At 38.5% G+C, this 18,476-nt stretch overlaps 1 long non-coding RNA gene across 1 annotated transcript; it reads left to right on the top strand.

The window, feature by feature from the left end:
- Positions 1–11,969: 11,969 nt before the first annotated feature.
- Positions 11,970–18,088, top strand: LOC122749919. The gene is made up of 3 exons (XR_006355724.1): positions 11,970–12,081; positions 13,430–13,528; positions 18,011–18,088. It is a non-coding gene; the product is annotated as an uncharacterized LOC122749919 (long non-coding RNA).
- Positions 18,089–18,476: the final 388 nt, after the last annotated feature.

Here is an 18,476-nt window from a genome sequence, read left to right on the forward strand (position 1 = left end):
TTTATTAAATGCTTAATGTGAGCCATGCATTGTACTAAGCACTGGCATACAAAAGCAAATATATAGTCCCTGCCCTCAAGGAGCTCACATTCTAATGGGGGACAAAACATACAAACGACCATGAGATAGATACAGAGTTGATGGGCTGTAGCCTCAAAGAGAAGACACTAGCTAGTGTGGTTGTGAAAGAGGAGCTTCAGTGCTTGTGATACCTCATATACCAGGCTGAGTGAGGATATTTCTAACATGTAATATATCGCTGTCAATAGATGATAGATAGATAGATAGATAGATAGATAGATAGATAGATAGATAGATAGATAGATAGATAGATAGATACATGAGGAAAATTACTCCAACAATAATTTTCTTGAATTCAGGGGTGGTGATGTGTCAAAGGCTCATTTATTGTCATTGCGAGAATGAGCCACCCCATGTGCAGCTGGTGGGTGACCAAAAATGGAGGCTTGCAGGTCCGTTTTATCCCCTAGTCCCTAACACAAATGAACCTTCCCCTTTTATATCATTGGTCCGATTACTCAAGGGTTACAATCTACATGCAAAAACTAGCTAATCGGAATGCAGTATTTCTTAGCCAATGGGGGAAGTGATACAGGGACAATTCTTCAATTCCTCCCTTGTATGGAAACAGCTCAGGAGCAGACCTAATTGTGAAGAGCTCAGGGTTTCCCTGAACCATGTGATTTTGTTTGCTGCGGGGGGGGGGAGGGTGGTGTGGTGTGGGGGGAGACCTTTTTCCTCAAACAGGTCCAGAAGAGTGTAATTTGAATGGTGACTATTATATTCTTATTGAAGGACCAATCCCCATTTCCTCACAGACAGATAGATAGATAGATAGATAGATAGATAGATAGATAGATAGATAGATAGATAGATAGATAGATAGATAGATAGATAGATGAATGAATAAATAAAAAAAACATGTAATATATACCTAATGAATTTTCAGTAAGAAAGCCAAAATCCCAGTCATCAAGTCTGTATATAACCTACAAAATAATCTCTAAGGTCCTTCCCCAATCTGAATTCTTTGCCCCTGTGTTGTGCTCAGTGGTTGGAGGATGCAGAAATAGACCTATGGGATAATCCTCCCCTCAAAGAGCTGACAGTGTAGTTAGGGAAGAGACTAAACTGAGGAAACAATGGTGAAGATGCCAAAGAAAATACCAGGAAAGGCTCAGAGGTGCTCAGTGCTAAAGGGAACATTGATAAAGATGTGGAAAGTTCAAAATGTTGTAAAAAATAAATGAAGGACAAAGTTAGGGGAAAATAGAGTTAATAAAGAACTCCGAAAGAGACATGGAAGTGAACAGGATATTATTGTAATTGCCTTGTTAAAGTTCATATGCACAATTTCAAAAAAAAAGTAATGACTTGGAGTTTATGATTTCATGCATGACCTTTTCATCCTTTTTATCAGTGGTTGTTACTAGCTTGAGGAAATGTACATAAACATGCATATATAGCATAGGATTATTGTATTCTATAGAGATGTGTTTATCTCTATGGTTATATAAAACATTGCATAGTCATGTTCCTTTAACATAATATCTCATTTTCCCCTTGAATTGCTAACATCTAGACTAATATCTAACACGTGGTAGACGAGATAATGATAAATGGAATGGATAGATAGATGCATAGATATATAGATAGATAAATAGAAGAAAGACAGATAAAGATGATAGATAGATAGATAGATAGATAGATAGATAGATAGATAGATAGATAGATAGATAGATAGATAGATAGATAGATAGATAGATAGATAGATAAATAGATAGGACTTTCATATATTTTTAAAATATCTCCCATTTTCCTGAGGAAAAATATTATAATTAATACAATTACCTAGACACAAAGCTGAAAGGGACCATAGTCATCCTCAGTGCAACCCACTCATTTTATAGATATTACAAGAAACTATCCTACAAAGACAGCAACTTGTCAAAGCTCACACAGCACATTAGTGGTTGGGTATCAGCTAAGATTACAATCCAGGCTTTCTCATTTTAGCAGAGTGCTTTGTAGTGCATGGAATGCCAGACGTGAGAATGAGAAGTACAGGGTTCAAATTCCACATCAGGTGCTGGCCTTTTGGATGAATAATTCACTTAACCCCTTTGAGCCTCAGTCTATTCATCTGTAAAGTGAGAATTAAAATAGTACCTTGCTTATGGATTTATTTTGAGGACAAAAATGAGGAAATATATATTGTGTTTTTTTCAACCTTAAAATAATTATTTAAATGCCTGCCATTATCATTTTGGCTGTCCCCCCTTTTAGTTCTGTCTTGACTATGGTGTGGGTAGATGAGTTTGCAGTATGAATGAGTTCCAAAATAATTGAGAGGTATTTTGTTTGTTTTGTTTTTCTTCTCCTCTCCTCTCCTCTCCCCTCCCTTTTTCCCCCTCCCTTCTCTTTTTCTTCCTTCATTTCTTTCATTTCCTTCTTTCCTTTCTTTCTTTCTTTCTTTCTTTCTTTCTTTCTTTCTTTCTTTCTTTCTTTCTTTCTTTCTTTCTTTCTTTCTTTCTTCTTCCTTCCTTCCTTCCTTCCTTCCTTCCTTCCTTCCTTCCTTCCTTCCTTCCTTCCTTCCTTCCTTCCTTCCTTCCTTCCTTCCCTTTTCTTCCTTTTTCATTCTTTCTTTTTAAAAACTAATTTTGTCATTAAAACTACATTTTAAAGAAATAGGTGAGATCAAGGTCTGTAGTAGTGGTACCAGTGGCATAATGGATAGACAATCTACATCAGAATTAGGAAGACCCAGGTTCAAATTCTTCCTCTATCACATACCCAGCCTTGTTATACCAGTTAAGTCACTTAAACACCTAGTCCCTCACCACTATGTCCCACCCCCCAAGTGACTAAGACTGATTTACAGAACAGTTGCCAATTTCTCTAAACTGATGGAATCATACAGTAATTTGGGACCAAAATAAATAAATAAAAACAAAAACAGAAAACTATTTCTCCAGGTGATGGCCTGGTTAGACTAGCAGAAGTATGATAAATATTTCTCTTGGTTAGTTCTTGAAATCTCTCTCTCAATTTGTGTGTGTGTGTGTGTATGTGTGTGTATGTGTACCTATACACATGTGTGTATGTGTATGTGTTTGTATGTATGCATGTGTATATACATGGTAATTGCAAATTATGGCTTCTGGTCCTGTTCAAGAGTGTTCAAAATTTCCCAGTGATATGCTCATGATGAGCTAATCAGTCCTCTGTTATGCTCATGATGAAATGAGCAATCCTTCTCACAGTGATGGGGATCCTCCACTCTCCTCTTCTCAATCTCCTGAATATTTTTACCCTTCACTGGACATTGGAGCCAAAAGGCAACATTGGGGAATCTTGAAAAATCCTGGCAGATAGTCAGGGTAATTGCTGTCCCGTCCCTTTCTCTGTCCTATTCAGTGCATTTGGTAAGAGAGCTTCTCAATTTCCCCAGACCTTTTTGCAGGTCAACTTTAATGAACTCAGAGCTTTTACAGGAGAGGGACTGATGAGGTTGCAAGCAGATATTCTCTTGTCTACCAGATGGGCACAGTGCTCACTGCTTAACTTAGCACAGTGTTAGCTACAAGATGCATGAGTTCCAAAATGATCCTAAGTGTTCATTTACCGAAAGGCTTCCTTTGAGAGAAGGCTGCCAGTGGTGCATAATTGTACCAAATGTGCTGTCGTTTCATAATGTGAACTGTAATCCACTAGGAATGATATCCTGCTATTACTCTCTTAAGAGAGACTTCGAAAATTTGGCTCTTCTCTTTGGGAGCAGTCAGTCACCTGGCTCCTCTTTAGAGGTTACTGGAAATGGCCTTAAAATCCCTGCAAGGATGCTCTAGCTCTTTCAACATCAGGAAGAGAGAATTACAGGTATCTACGTAGCCACAAAATGGAGTATGTGACCCATCCATCTTCATTCTGGAAATATGCATTTTAAAATTGTACACACTCTGACTAGTCTCATCTTAAGAAATCTTCCCTGCTAAATAATAATAATCTAGAATTTATATAGCACTCAGAAATTTGTGAAGGACTTTCTTTGGGTTATTTCATTGGATCCTCACAACCACACTATGAGGGGGATGATAGAATTACCCTGATTTTACATATAGGGAAACTGAGACAGATGTTAAATGATGTGCCCAGTGTGACAGCCCTCCCATACATGCGTGGGCATGAACTCACAAACTCATATCTTGGTGAATCGGGATTATCCCTCTATCCTTTCTTAGCAAGAGATACTGAAGAAAGAACTGGCCTCAGAGAAACATCAGATGATGTTTCCCTCTGGCCATCGCTGCCCATGGGATCTGAGCAAATCATTTAACCTATCAATGTTCTAGACAAATCTTTAAAGCCTCTAAGCAGCAAAGAAGATGTCTTGCATTGTTAGCGGGTGTTTCCACAACTGGAAATCCCCACACCAATGAAATCACGTCCCCATCCCCATATGCCTATGTGTAAACTGTCTTCATCCAAATATTCAAGTGTGAACACCCTGGATGGGAGGATCCCACAGCTCTGTTGATTTTTTTTTTTGTTTTTTTTGTTTTTGTTTTTGTTTTTTAGTGAGGCAATTGGGGTTAAGTGACTTGCCCAGGGTCACACAGCTAGTAAGTGTCAAGTGTCTGAGGCCGGATTTGAACTCAGGTCCTCCTGACTCCAGGGCTGGTGCTCTATCCACTGCGCCACCTAGCTGCCCCAGCTCTGTTGATTTTTAATAATCAAGAGACACAAAAAGTCACTGCTGAGTTCAGCTTTGAAAGCCATCCAGCTTTGGAGGGAGCAAAAGTGGTTAACACCATTTTCCCAGAGCACGGCCAGTGCTGTGGAATTGTTCAGCCAGGAAGGGAAGAGAACCTTATCTAGCTGAAACAACGTGGGACCTTTTAAGTCAGCAGAATGTAATTATCCAAATTGAAATTTGGCCAGGACACTGGAGCTGGTGCTTCCGCTGTGCCAGTGGGTGCCGGGACTGGAGCTCTATGTCCCTTCCCAAAGTGGGAGATGAAGGCCATGAGTGGTTCCATAAAGTCTTTGTTGTAGCATTGAGCCTGTCCTGGGCCCATCTTTAAGGAGGTGGTTAGGAGGCCACATATACAAATATCAGGACCTATAGGCAGATATGATATTAGTTTTATTAAAATTGCTATTGTTGGGCGGTTAGGTGGTGCAATGGATAAAGCACCAGCCTTGGATTCAGGAGGACCTGAGTTCAAATCTGGCCTCAGACACTTACTAGCTGTGTGACCTTGGGCAAGTCACTTAACCCTCATTGCCCCGCCCCCCCCCAAATTGCTATTGTTGAATTTTGAGAGGGCCAGGTCCTTTCCCTACTTTATTATCCATACTAACTTGGCAAAAATAAGATAATCCAGGAAGACTCCCTCAGGACTATGACCTTGCTGAATCAGAACACACTACTTACCCATTACCAGTCATTTTGCTTTTCTAGGCTACAGTTTCCTGGTTGCCTGGAACACTCTCCCTCCTCAACTCAGCCTACAATCCTTCCTTGATTCCTTTAAGTCACAACTAAAATCTCATGTTGAACAGGAATCTTTCCCAACCTTTCTTAACTCTAACACATTCCTTCTGATAATCATTTCATATTTATCATCTATATGGCTTATATTTCATATATGTGTTTTTGCAGACTGTCTTCCTCATTAAATTGCCCAGAAGGCAGGGTCAGTCTTTTACCTCTTTTTGTATGCCCAGAGTTTAGCACAGTTCCTGGCAAAGAATATGCACTTAATAAAGGTTTATTGAATGATTACCAATGGATTATTGATAGAGTAAGGTAATCATACCAGATGGCCTCCAAACAATCATCCAACAAGCATCTATTAAGTGGCTTCTTTGTTCCAGGCACTGTGATAGGTGCTGGGATATAAAGACAAAAATGAAACAGTCACTGACCTCAAAGAGCTTACATTCTCCAGCAGAAAACAAAATGCACAGATACAAGTTGATATAAAATAAGTACGTACAAACTAAATGCAAGGCAACTTTTGGGGAAAGACTAGCAACTGTTGGCAGGGGTGTTCAGGGAAGACCCCTGTTGTTACTCTTGGGTTTGAGCTGAGCTGTGGAGGGTAAAGCCTTCTAAGATTCTAAGAAGAGATGGATCCTATGGTCCAGGTATCTTGAATTTTCATAAATGAAAAAATCCAGAAGCCAGCAAGAGCATCATTTTAAGGATTCTGTTGTTGTTGCAGTTCATTGAGTTCCTTGACAAGAGTGTTGTGCCAGTGGGATGGAGAATCCTGACCATATGAATCTCTATCTGGCCTGCAAACAACTCTCAAAGACTCTAAGTCACAGATCAGGTGTAGTTCCCTTTGCACAATGATGTTTCCATATTGGGAGCCCTCTATACCAAAGCAATCACAGATTTGTGGGGTGGGGTGGGAGGGAATCATTGGTCCCTGTCCAAATGCCTTTGGGAATTGCATCTGTGTCACTACATCTTTCTGAGCCTTGGTTTCCTTATCTGAAGGCCATGATAATTGTATCATTCTTTTCAGGTGTGTGCCCTATCATGATACTGAAAAATTGAACTCACCTGAAAATGTAAGATGTGTTCTCTATGCAAGACTTCTAACTGTAGGCGTTCTATTTAAAGGGCAAGGAGAAAGGGACAGGCCATTACTTGAACCGTCTTGAATCTTTCAAGGAAGCAATAATTTTTTCATTTAATAGATAAGGAAACTGAGGCCCAGAGAAGGAGTTTAACTTGCGTATACAGGTATAGATTCCCTAGGCATTGGGATGATTGATATGTCAATAAATGTGATTCTTAATTTCCTTCTAGCTTTAACAGTCTGAAAGACTGTACATAATACAGGAAAACAGACTATAATGGAACACCTATGACGTCACCTGATTGAAATCTGATTAAAGCATTGTGGATGGACCATGACCTAGGTCCAGAATTGAATAGGAAAAGAAAGGCCAGCTCAGTTGAATTTAAAAATTTTTAGCAGGTAATGCTTTTAATGACTCCAAGCTTGAAACAAAATCATGATCATTTTTTAACATCTAGATTCTAGGGTGGCAGCTAGATGGTACAGTGGATAAAGCACAGGCCCTGGATTCAGGAGGACCTGAGTTTCAAATCTAGCCTCAGACACTTGACACTTACTAGCTGTGTGACCCTGGGCAAGTCACTTAACCCTCATTGCCTCCCCCCCCAAAAAAAAAAAAAAGATTCTGGCCACTCTGTATAGCTGTGACTCAGGGAATATCAGAATCTCCAAGTAATTAAGGCAGAGCTAGGGAAAGAGCACAGGCATTAAAGGAAATTATGTTCAAATACCACCTCTAATGGTTACTCCTTGTGTGAACTTCGATGCCATTTAACATCCCTGGGCCTCAGTTTCGTCATCTGCCAAATGAGGGTGTATGTCTAGATGACCTCTTGAGACACCTTCCTGCTTAAAAATCTATAATTCAATGATCTATAATTTAAATTCCAGATCAGTCAAAGGTCAATGGAGAGACATATGGAAGGCATGAAGAGGCTGTCCCATATTATTAGTGAAGAATTACATGGAAGAAGCAGTGAGAAAGATATCGTCTGGGAAAACAGGATCAGAAACACAGTCTGCAACACTCCCAAGTGAGGCTCAAACCTGATCCAAATGAAAGGGGCATATATTTGAAATAATTTAAATATTTCAAATGAATAAATGGTTGAAATAAATATTTAGAATAGACTTTTAGATAAATAAAATATAATAAAACATAAATAAGTTACATTTTAAAACTAAGTCAATATGTAGCCCCCAGAGAGGCTTATGTATGGCTTAGTGACCCCTGTTCCTATTTAACTGTGACACCACTGATCTGGAAGACTGAGAATGGAGGTTGGCCCATGACAAAACAAAACACAGGGATTTGGACAGACCATGTGCTCCATTGGTTTCCACAGAAAGCCAAAAGACCTAGAGAAAGGGCTTCAGAGGATGGACCCCACATGGAGGATTTATACAAGGATATGTATAAGAGTCCCACACTCCTTTTGCAATTATCCTGGCACCCCATGATCAGCTTTGGGAGTGGAAGCTTTTCAACCACCTGGCTTTGTTACAATTTAGCTTAACTTTTTAATTTAGCTAGGAAATGCATTGATTTATAACTTGATTCCATCTCCTTTATTTGAATGTTTTTCTATATTTATGGGGTAATAATAATGAAGAGAACATTCTCAATTTAATTTATTAAAGTTCTTTTTTATAACTTAGTGTCGCAGACAACTCTCTGACATTCTAAATTATAAATGAGTTGTCATTCTGTCTCATTTGAGGGTATTTATAACCAGGGGTTACCCTACACTCACAGGTCTGGACCAAAAGTAAATAAATAGATATTAAGAGAGACAGAGAGACAGAGACAGAGACAGAGAGAGGAACAGAGAGAGAGACAGAGAGAGAAACAGAGAGAGAGACAGACAGAGAGAGAGACAGACAGAGAGAGAGAGAGAAGATGGAGACAGAGAGAAAGAGAGACAGACAGAGAGATTCTTGTTTGGTCTGAACCTATGATTTTATTAGTATAGGCCCGATATAGGAATTTCCTCTAAATTATCCTTTGTTCTGTTTGAAAATGTGTCTATTTTATTTGACTTTTTAAGGTCTGTTCATTTGATCAATTAGGGAAGAGTAGAAGTTGTTGCAGTGAAGAAGGCCTTATTGAGGTTAAATAATAAATTTGTAAAAGACTCAGTTTCATTATTTCCTCTGGCTCTATTCTGCAGCATGTGAGTAAGATCATAGGATGTAGATGGTAGATAATTAGAATAATACCTACCATTTTTATAATGCTTGTGAAACACTTTCCTGTTATTGTCCCATTTGATGCTCACAACTACCCTTGGAGGTAGGCACTATTATTTCCCCCATCTTCTAGATGAGTATACTGAGGACAAATGAAGATAACTGATTTGATCAGTCATGCAGCCTAGTAAAATTTAAACTCTTATATTCCTGACTTCAGATTCAGCATCCTATCCACTAAGCCATCCAGCTGTGTGGGCAAATCAGAATTTGACAAGATATAAGTGATAAAACAATGAAGCAAGGGCTTAGAGAGTAGGGGATAGCTTAGAAAGTTGGATTGGTTCAGCATGGGGTCAGGACTGTTAAAAAATACTTTGAGTTGGTGAGATTGGAGATCATAGCAAGTAAAAGAATATGTTTAGAAATAGTAAGGCATAGGGAAATATGGGATGATAGATTATGATCAGAGAAAGGAATCTTGGGTTTGTTAACTCATGGAACACATGGATGATGACAAGAAAAAAGGGTACATAGCTAAACCAAAATAGTAGAGTAGGTTATGGATTTCTGAAAAGAATAAGGAACTGGAAAATTGGAATGTGATGAATAAATGTTGATGTAACCTTGTATAAAAGCAGAACCTGGGGGCAGCTAGGTAGCATTGGATAAAGCACAAGCCCTGGATTCAGGGGGACCTGAGTTCAAATCTGGTCTCAGACACTTGACACTTACTAGCTTTTTGACCCTGGGCAAGTCACTTAACCCTTATTGCCCTGAAAAAAAAAAAATCGTCTTAAAATCAGAATCCCCCTTCATGATGCCTCCTGGCATCCTGTGACACTTACAGTGTCATTCTGCCCCTACAATTTTCTAGCATTGATATTTATTACTTACATGACATTTCTCACTCCTTGCCTTCTATTGGAGAGATTTTTGTGTGTGTCTCATCTTCTTCATTACTTGGAGGATCCGTGATTTCACTGGTGTCTGCACTCTCTCCACCAAGATACCTCACCCAGCTCTCTTTAAATCAGTGGATGGTCTTTGAAATGGTTCCATGACTGAACAATGCCTTACTGGGCAGCCTTTCTGGTGATGAACCTTTCTGAACTGAGGCTGCTACTCAAAAAACACAGAAATTTCATCCCGAGGAAGGAACTTGAAGCCGTATCAGTTTAGAAGGACCAGTTAGACCTTGTGCTCCACCAGAGGGACCTTTATTAATCCATGACATCTCCATATCACAATAAACCAGTTGAAAGGCACTTCAGTGAAGGATGTATTATCACCCTTACTAAATGGTGAGCTTCCTGAGGGTCGGTAACATGTCTTAGAGAGCTTTATATCACATGGTACGTTGCTCACAGATTTCATACTCAATAAAGATTTGAGTGAATGAATAATCTCTCATTTCCAGAAAATAAAATTTAAAAAAATAAAATGAAAATTGATCTTTTTCTTTTACGTATTCACATCTCTGGGAAAATATTTTCCTGCAAGGACAAAGAAATTATTTGTTATTGCTTATCTGTAGATGTCATAGAATTTCAGAGTTGCAAAGGTTCAAAAAGTTCAATCTCAAAAAAAAGTTCAATCTCCTACTCCATAGTGAGAGCCTTGCACATGAAGTTAGATGAAGTCCTTTGTTTGAATCCTTCCAGTGAAGGTGAACTCACTACTTGGAGAGCAAGGTTTTTCTTTTGGGAGGGAGGGGGAAGTTTTGGAAAACCGTTGAGACAACTGGATTGTAGAAAGGTCACATGATCATATGACATGAGAATTGCTTGAAGAAACTGGACATGTTTAGCCTGAAGAAAAGCAAATTTAAGGACAAGTGATAACTATCTTCGAATGTTTAAACAGTGATCCTTTGAAAGAGGGATTTGAATTATTCTGTTTAGACGCAGATCACAGAACTCAGACTAAAGAGCAGAAGGTGGAGGGACGTAAATGGTGTAATGTATAAGGAAAAGCTATATAGTGTAACAGATTTAGGTCTCAAAGGGACCCTAGATGTCATCTCTTCTAAGCCCCTCATTTTATAGATGAACAAACTGAGGTCTGTGAAGACTATGCTTTAACCAAGGATTGTGTCTTTCAATCCAAATCCTCTGAGTTAAATATCACATTCTTTCCAGTGCATCCTACTGCCGAACACTTTGGAGCAGCTGGAGCTAGCTAGAAACTAGTCTGAAAATGGAATGGTCCGGCTTGAGTGATGGTGGGTATCCAGACTCATTAGACTAAGCAGCCCCATATTGCGCGGAAAGAACAGTGAAAGTGAGTACAAGAGACAAAAGGCTTTGGTTGGAATCTCACCTCCGCCACTCATTCCTATGCAAACAGGGACCAATCTGTAAGATCTCTAGGTTTCAATTGTGTTCCTAGCTTGAACTAGATCAGGATACCTTAAATTTTGTTTGTTTGATTGTTAGATTTTTTGTTTTGTTTTGTTTCATTTTGTTTTGTTTCTTGGACCCCTTTTGGCAATCTGGTGATCCTTATAGACTCCTTGGAATAATGATTTTAAGTAATTAAAAGGAATGCAAATTGGGCATTTCTTTCAATTTCTTAAAATCATTATCAATGAAAATAAAGTGAAAGTTAGTGAAAGTAAAGATGTTATATTTTCCACATCCAAGTTTCATAGGCCCCTTGAAATCTACCCATGAGCCCTTTGGTGGTCCAGACCACCCCGCCCCCCCCCCACACACACACATAGACACTGGCTAAGGAAACCTGTAGTTGATGACCTCAAAAGTCTTTTCCAACTCTTAAATCCTGTGATTCACCCAACTGAGGTCTAATGGGTAGCCAGATTAATTCCCCTTTCTTATATATATGTTATCTCCACTCCAGGCCAGGAAAACGTGAACTATGCTGATTGACTGGGATTTGCATGCCATCTTTTACATAATATTACCTCTGACAAAAAAAAAAAAAATAAAGGGCAAGGTTTCCTACGTCTTTCTTCCCAGATACTGCCCCATGCCAAACTGATTCCCTGCTCATTTGTGCTTTGATAGAAATAATCCAGAGATGGCTGCTGCTTTTTTTTTTTTAGTCTGATTTTGTTCCCCCCACCGTCTCTTCCACTGACAACCACTGCATTCGGCAGCCTCACTGTCACATCCTCCCATAGCAACAAAGAGCCAACAAACACAGCCAGGGCTGAAGGCAGAAGAGAGGCAGAAGAGGAGTAATGGGGCATCCTGGAGCGAGAATGCTTTTCTTCCACTGTTGCAGGAGGAAACTAGCTGAGGTGGAAGTAAGAACGGGTACTTAAGTGATCAGTAGCAGGGGAAAATATATGATACGGGGGCAGGGCTGGCGTGTGGTAAAACGAGAGGGAGGAGGGAAGCTTCAGTCAAAAGCAAGGCTCCTCTTTCACTAGAAGGTAGAAAAAAGTTCTAGTGGCAGAAAGAAAATTGACTTTTTGTATTTACAGATTTCAGGAAACCCAATAGCAGCAAACATGTTACTGATATTTGTTTAAGTAACACTTCAACCATTTCTCAGGTTACCAAAAAAAATAAAATAAAAAATAAAGAAGTAGAGCTAACAAGGCATGTTGTGCTTTTATTTTTTTTTAATCTCTCAAAATTGGAAGAAAGAATGCCTGAAAAGTGCCTCCCACACTATGGGATGTAACTAATGATCCAAAGGAATTTTAAATTAGACCCCCTTGTCTATTTAGTTAAATTTAGCACAATTTACATATAAAGATAGATAAGAAACCAGTCAACTGGAGTGCTGATGAGGGCACACACAATTTTGATAGTCTGGGAACCAGTTTTAGAAAGATGGTTGGTTTTTTTTTTTTTTCAGTCTATCCTATGGATCTCAGTCTAGAGATAAAGGCATGAAAGCAGAATGTAGGAAATGTAAATGATATTAATGGACTCTGTGTGACCTAGTGGATATTCTTTGGGATAAATATTTTTTATCTCCAAAGTAGATCATAAACTTAGAACTGGAAGAGGCCTTAGAGGCCAATTGGTCCAATCTTCTTATTTTTATGGTGAGGAAACTGAGACCCAGAGAGGCAAATGACTTGTCCAAGATCATACAGTTAGTGAGGAATTGAATGTTCCTGTCTCCAAAAACACTCCTCTTCCCATTTTATCACAATGCTCCCAGAAACCTGCTGATATGCTGAAGGTATACTTATTTGTTCCATTCAAATCTAATTTTAAAAATAAATATATTATATACAAGTTGTGATAGTACATTCCAGGGATTCAAAATTGTTCTTGCCTCTAAGGAGCTTAAATTTGACTAGGGGGATCTAAGATGCACCCAAATAAGTAAATGCTAGGTAATAGGGAGCCACTGACAAATTTTGAGCAAGGAAGTGACATGATTTGACCCATGATTTAGGAAGATTATTTTGCCAACTATGATGAATTGGGGAAAGGTGATACTTGGAAGCTTGGAGACTAATTAGGAGGATTCTACAATATTCTAGGTGAGAAATCTTGAGAGTCTGAGAAAAGTCTATAGTTCTGTGAGTGGACAGGAGGAAATAGTGTGGAAGTAGAATCAACACTATCCTAAGTCAATTCATAGAGATCTATGTATAAATTTCTCTTCTCTGAATTATTCCATACACTTAGGGAAGAGAAGACTTAAAGAAAAGAGGGAAGAATTGTGAGCATGGAAGGAATCTTCCTCTGTAGAAGAGTCTTTTCTTTGAGTCAACTTCAACACTACTAGTAAGTCACAAGCCTTGAAGAGAGATTGGGTTTTTTTGTTTGTTTGTTTGTTTGTTTTGGTTTTGGTTTTTGGTGAGGCAATTGGGGTTACACAGTGACTTGCCTAGGGTCACACAGCAAGTGTTAAGTGTCCGAGGCCAGATTTGAACTCAGGTCCTCCTGACTCCAAGCCTGGTGCTTTATCCACTGTGCCACCTAGCTGCCTCCCCACCTAGCTGCCCCCAGGTTTTTATTAAATATAGCCAACTGATGGTGCCTCTCCAAGGAGAAACTATTGGAAGGAAAGATTGGAAGTCTTAGCCAGGAACAGATTTGTGAGCATGGATAATTAGCCAGAAGAACTGATGCTCCAAGTACCAAGTCTCTTCATTTGATGCCAACAATTTGGAAGGCCAGGAATATGAAAGTCTTGGTGATGTTTGCAAACTCCTGGAAGGAATGGGCCATAGGGAAGTCTGAGACCAAGTACCTGAATATTCTCTTAGAATTCCTGAGTTTGGGGGTGTGACTATAAACAGGTTAAGAGCTGCCTGGGTCTAGAGGTGTCATGGAGACACAATCTTCACAATATTTGTTTCAATGCATTTTGTTTCTTATTTTGCTTCTATAGGTATGAGTAAACAAAGGTATACAGTAAAACCATCCTTGTGTGATTGACTCCATTATGATAGGTTCATGTAATTTAATGAAATGCAGCATGAAGAGAAGAGAATGGGCATTCCCTGGTGACTGGGGGCTAAGCCAAAGGTGTAACTGGATAAATCCATGCGAACTATATCCCTAGACTGATGAGATAAATGCTGTCACCTACAAAAGGGAATAAACTAGGACAGAGGCAACCAGCTCTGTAAGAACCTTGGAGAGTTTGGCATTATTTTCCTAGTGTTCTCTCTTGTTAGGTGACTCACATAATTGAACAAGGTGATCATGAGCCTGCTAGCACCTGGTCTTCATGACTAAATAGGGTTTGTTACCTAAGCAGCAATGCCCATTGGTAGTTAAATAAAAATCAAGAAGACATAGTACTCAAGAAGCTTATAGTCAAGTAGGGAAGAGAAGGTAAATATGTAAATAACTATAATATAAGGGAAAATATGGTCGCCACTGTAAGATAGCTACAATGTGTTATAGGGATTTATGGAAAAGCTCTTTTTTTTTTTTTTTAGTGAGGCAATTGGGGTTAAGTGACTTGCCCAAGGTCACACAGCTAGTAAGTGTTAAGTGTCTGAGGCTAGATTTGAACTCAGGTACTCCTGATTCTAGGGCCGGTGCTCTATCCACTGCGCCACCTAGCTGCCCCTACGGAAAAGCTCTTAAAGTCTTATAAAACTATTTTTAATATTTAGGTTGGATCTTTAGTAATATTTAGGATTTTGATAGGCAACTATGGGGAATATCATTTTCGCACAGAATCTAACATGAGAAAAAGCATGGAGACACAAAAGTGCTGGGCCAATTTTGGATGATGGCAAATAAACCATTTTGTCTAATCTATATGATATGTGTAAAAGTATTTTCGAAGGTAAAGATAGAAAGGCAGGGCTTTATTGTAGACCCTTGAATACTGGGCTGAGGATATGGTTTTGATAGTGTATGGAAAACTATTGAAAGTTTTTAAGGAGTTGGAGGGTAGTGTCAAAGGTGATCTTAGAAAGAATACTCTTATAAGAGTACATATTGACTAGAATGGAGGAGAAATTGGAGTACCTGTAAAAGGTTATTGTAATACCCTAGGTAAGAGGTAACAATGAATTCAATTAGGGAAGTAGCAGTGCAAATGGGAAATAGAGGGTGATAGGGAAAACAATTCTGAGGTAGAGTGTACAGGACTTAAAAAATTGATTGAAATGATTACTCAGCTCTCCAATATAAGTGACCAGAAGAATGTCAAAATTATTAATAGAAATAAAGAAACCAGAAAAAGAAACAATTTGTGTTTTACAAAGTGTTTTTCTAAGACTATCCCAATATAAAAATAATACTTTTCACTATCTACTCCACAGGGCTGTTTTAGGGACAGAACTTTGTAAATTGTAACTGGCTATACAGGTGTGAGCTGTTATTATGCAAAAAATTCAGTTATTTGGTTTCAGGAGGAAGTAAGACAAAGGTTGCCAGCTCCATCAGTTTCATCTAACATTTTCATTCTTTCTCCAGATGTAACTTTCATTAACCCAGTCCAGTGATGGAAATTAAAAGCAATCTTCACATTGCAGTTCCACCCACATCCTTTGCAATTTTGCTAAGTGGAGCTCCTAGGATCACAGTTAGCAAGCAGTGTATGATAACAGTTAAAAGGAATTTTTCTAAACATAATTCAAAAAGAGCATAGATTAAAATAATTGGAGCATCAGCAGAGGGAAACAAAGTTCAAAAAGATTGACTTAAAGACCTAATGGCATCTTTAGTCAGCTGACTGGATGTGACTGACCAAAATCTGAAATCAAAGAAGAGCTGAAATGGCCCCTGAAACTATGAGCTAAAAAAGCAGAAACAACCTAGAAACTGAAACTCAGTTAATATACCAGTAGATGGCAATAGGAGAGGTCAACAGAGACCAGCAAAAAACAGTTCAGTAAAGACTTCTATAGCAAGAAGTTTAGTGGAATCTCTATAAGAGAGAATTATATCAAAGTGACTAGATCAGCAGAGAATCCCAAATCAGTAGAGAAAATTGTTGATATCACCACAGGACACTTGTGATTCTTTAGGGAAGCATACAGCAAGCTTTGAAGGTAGAATACAAGTTGTTCTATCTCTTTGTGTTCCCCCTCCATGATTATTCACCAGACTCATGCAATTCATATTTGTAAGCCGCCTTCATCTGTGCCACCTGGCCATACATATGCCCTGAATGTGTCCCCTCTCCCACCAGTAGAGTACTAACCTATGAGAAAAATATACTCCTGGAAATGTGGGAAGTTCCATTCCTGGCAATTATTTTGTTCTGCTTTTTAATTAAATGCCTCTTGCTTTTCAGGAATCCAATTTTTGGTTGGTAAAAGGTTGTTTGATTTTTAACCAATGAAAATATTGTTTGGTGAAAGATAGCTATACTGGTAGGTATAGGCCGTGGAGTTTTACTGAATACTCACACACAATACACATAAAAATTTCAGGCAATCCTTCCCTCCCCCAATTTAATCTTCCATAATTAAAGAGGTTCAGAGAATACATTGCATACTTCCTACTAACTCTTTTTATTAATAAATTGTTCTTCCTAATCTTCTTATTAATAAATTAAACAAAATGAAAGAAAAATTAAGAAGAAAATATTTTATTAAAATAATGTGCTAAGATAACATTACCATGGCAAATATTAGATTTGTATTCTCTTTACATTTTATACCATTCAACAGCTTAAAATAATCCAGAGCTAAAACAATCAATTCAAAACCACTGAAGTATAAAAAGAAAAAAAAAACTTAAAATGTTCTGAGTCAGGGGCCAAGAAGACCTTTGCTAAATGAAACTTGATACATGAAGTTATAGAATCTCATCCCAATTCACTCTGTTGTACTGAGATGTTGTAGCTTATACATTATGGATAAAAGGTCACCTGCTGTTTTGAGGCTCCCCCAAAGAAGATCATAGCTAAGTTATAAATTAATTTAAGACCTTTTTTAAAAGTGTAAATGTTTTGCTGAACCTTTAGAAATGCTTCCATGGGAAATTATTAAGAATGCAATAAAAATATTTTTAACTGCCTTAAATTGGTAACTTCAGATTTTCTAGGATGATAGATTTGTTTTAATCATTAGTTCTAGGTTGTAATTCAGTGACTCCTTGAAGATTAAAAGTTGCTCACAAGAATGGGAAGATCTCCAAGGACAATATTTTCATTCTATCTTTACCTTCTTCCTCCTCCATCTTTCCTTTGCTCCCCCCTCAAAAGAGTATTCTTTAGTGATTTTATAGGAACTTAACTAGGCAATGCTTTTTTTAACCTATTGGTGATTCTAAGGAAAATATCAAAATTTCATTCTTATATTTTAACTATATATTGTTCACTATGAAAGTTTATTGACAAACCCTGAGGAAATTACTGTGGTCTAGTTTCTGTTTCTCTCCAGTGATTATTATACCATGTAATAGTGCATACATAATTACCACAGACCACCATAGAGGACAACAGCAGTTACTCAACCCAGCTTTTTCAGTTTTCTGATATGCCAACCTCACAGAATTATTTTTGTACCAGTGTAACCAAGCAGCAATTTATCATGGTGGTATATGAAGAGCTAGTAACCTGTCATCAGAGAGGCAGTCTCTCATACTCATTCCTCATTCTTTGGATTGCTATGTAAGAAGTCTGAGGTCATACCAAAAATGAAGCTGAACCAACACTGAGCCCAATTCACAGATCCCAATAAGCTTTATTCAAGGATATAGCCTAGCCCACTGGGTCCCTAGGTGAAGTCAGAAGGCAAGAATACAGCTGCTGAATGATCCCCAATGCATTCTACTTCTATTTTTCTCCAGGGGCATGTTCTGATGGGGTCTCTGATGCATCCTGCACTGATTTCAAGCACCCACATCAGTAGGAAATCTGCCAGGCAGCAACAGGTAGGCTTAATTATTCATTATAATTATTTTATATACTCATCTGGTGTGCTTTCTTTAAACGTAACCTCCCCATCTTTACTCTGGGCTTTACAGTAATTTAATTGGTCAGAAGACAAGGTAGAATCTTCTTGCCCTGTTTCTAGATCCAGCCCTTGAAATCTTTGGGCAGCAAGATTGGTTTATTGTGTGGGAAAAAAAAGTCCAGGATTAGCTCATGGCTAACCTCCCAAGCAAAACATGTGCCATGTACATAGAAGGATGCCCAACCTAGATGACCTTGCAAGGGGATGTTGTCTTAGTATGGAAGCCCTCTCACAAAGCTCAGGAATAGAATAGAAGAGTATGAGGGAAAAACATTAATTAAAACCTCTGCCATCCATGT

Source organism: Dromiciops gliroides, chromosome 3 (assembly GCF_019393635.1).
Source record: "Dromiciops gliroides isolate mDroGli1 chromosome 3, mDroGli1.pri, whole genome shotgun sequence".
Lineage (NCBI taxonomy): Eukaryota > Metazoa > Chordata > Mammalia > Microbiotheria > Microbiotheriidae > Dromiciops > Dromiciops gliroides.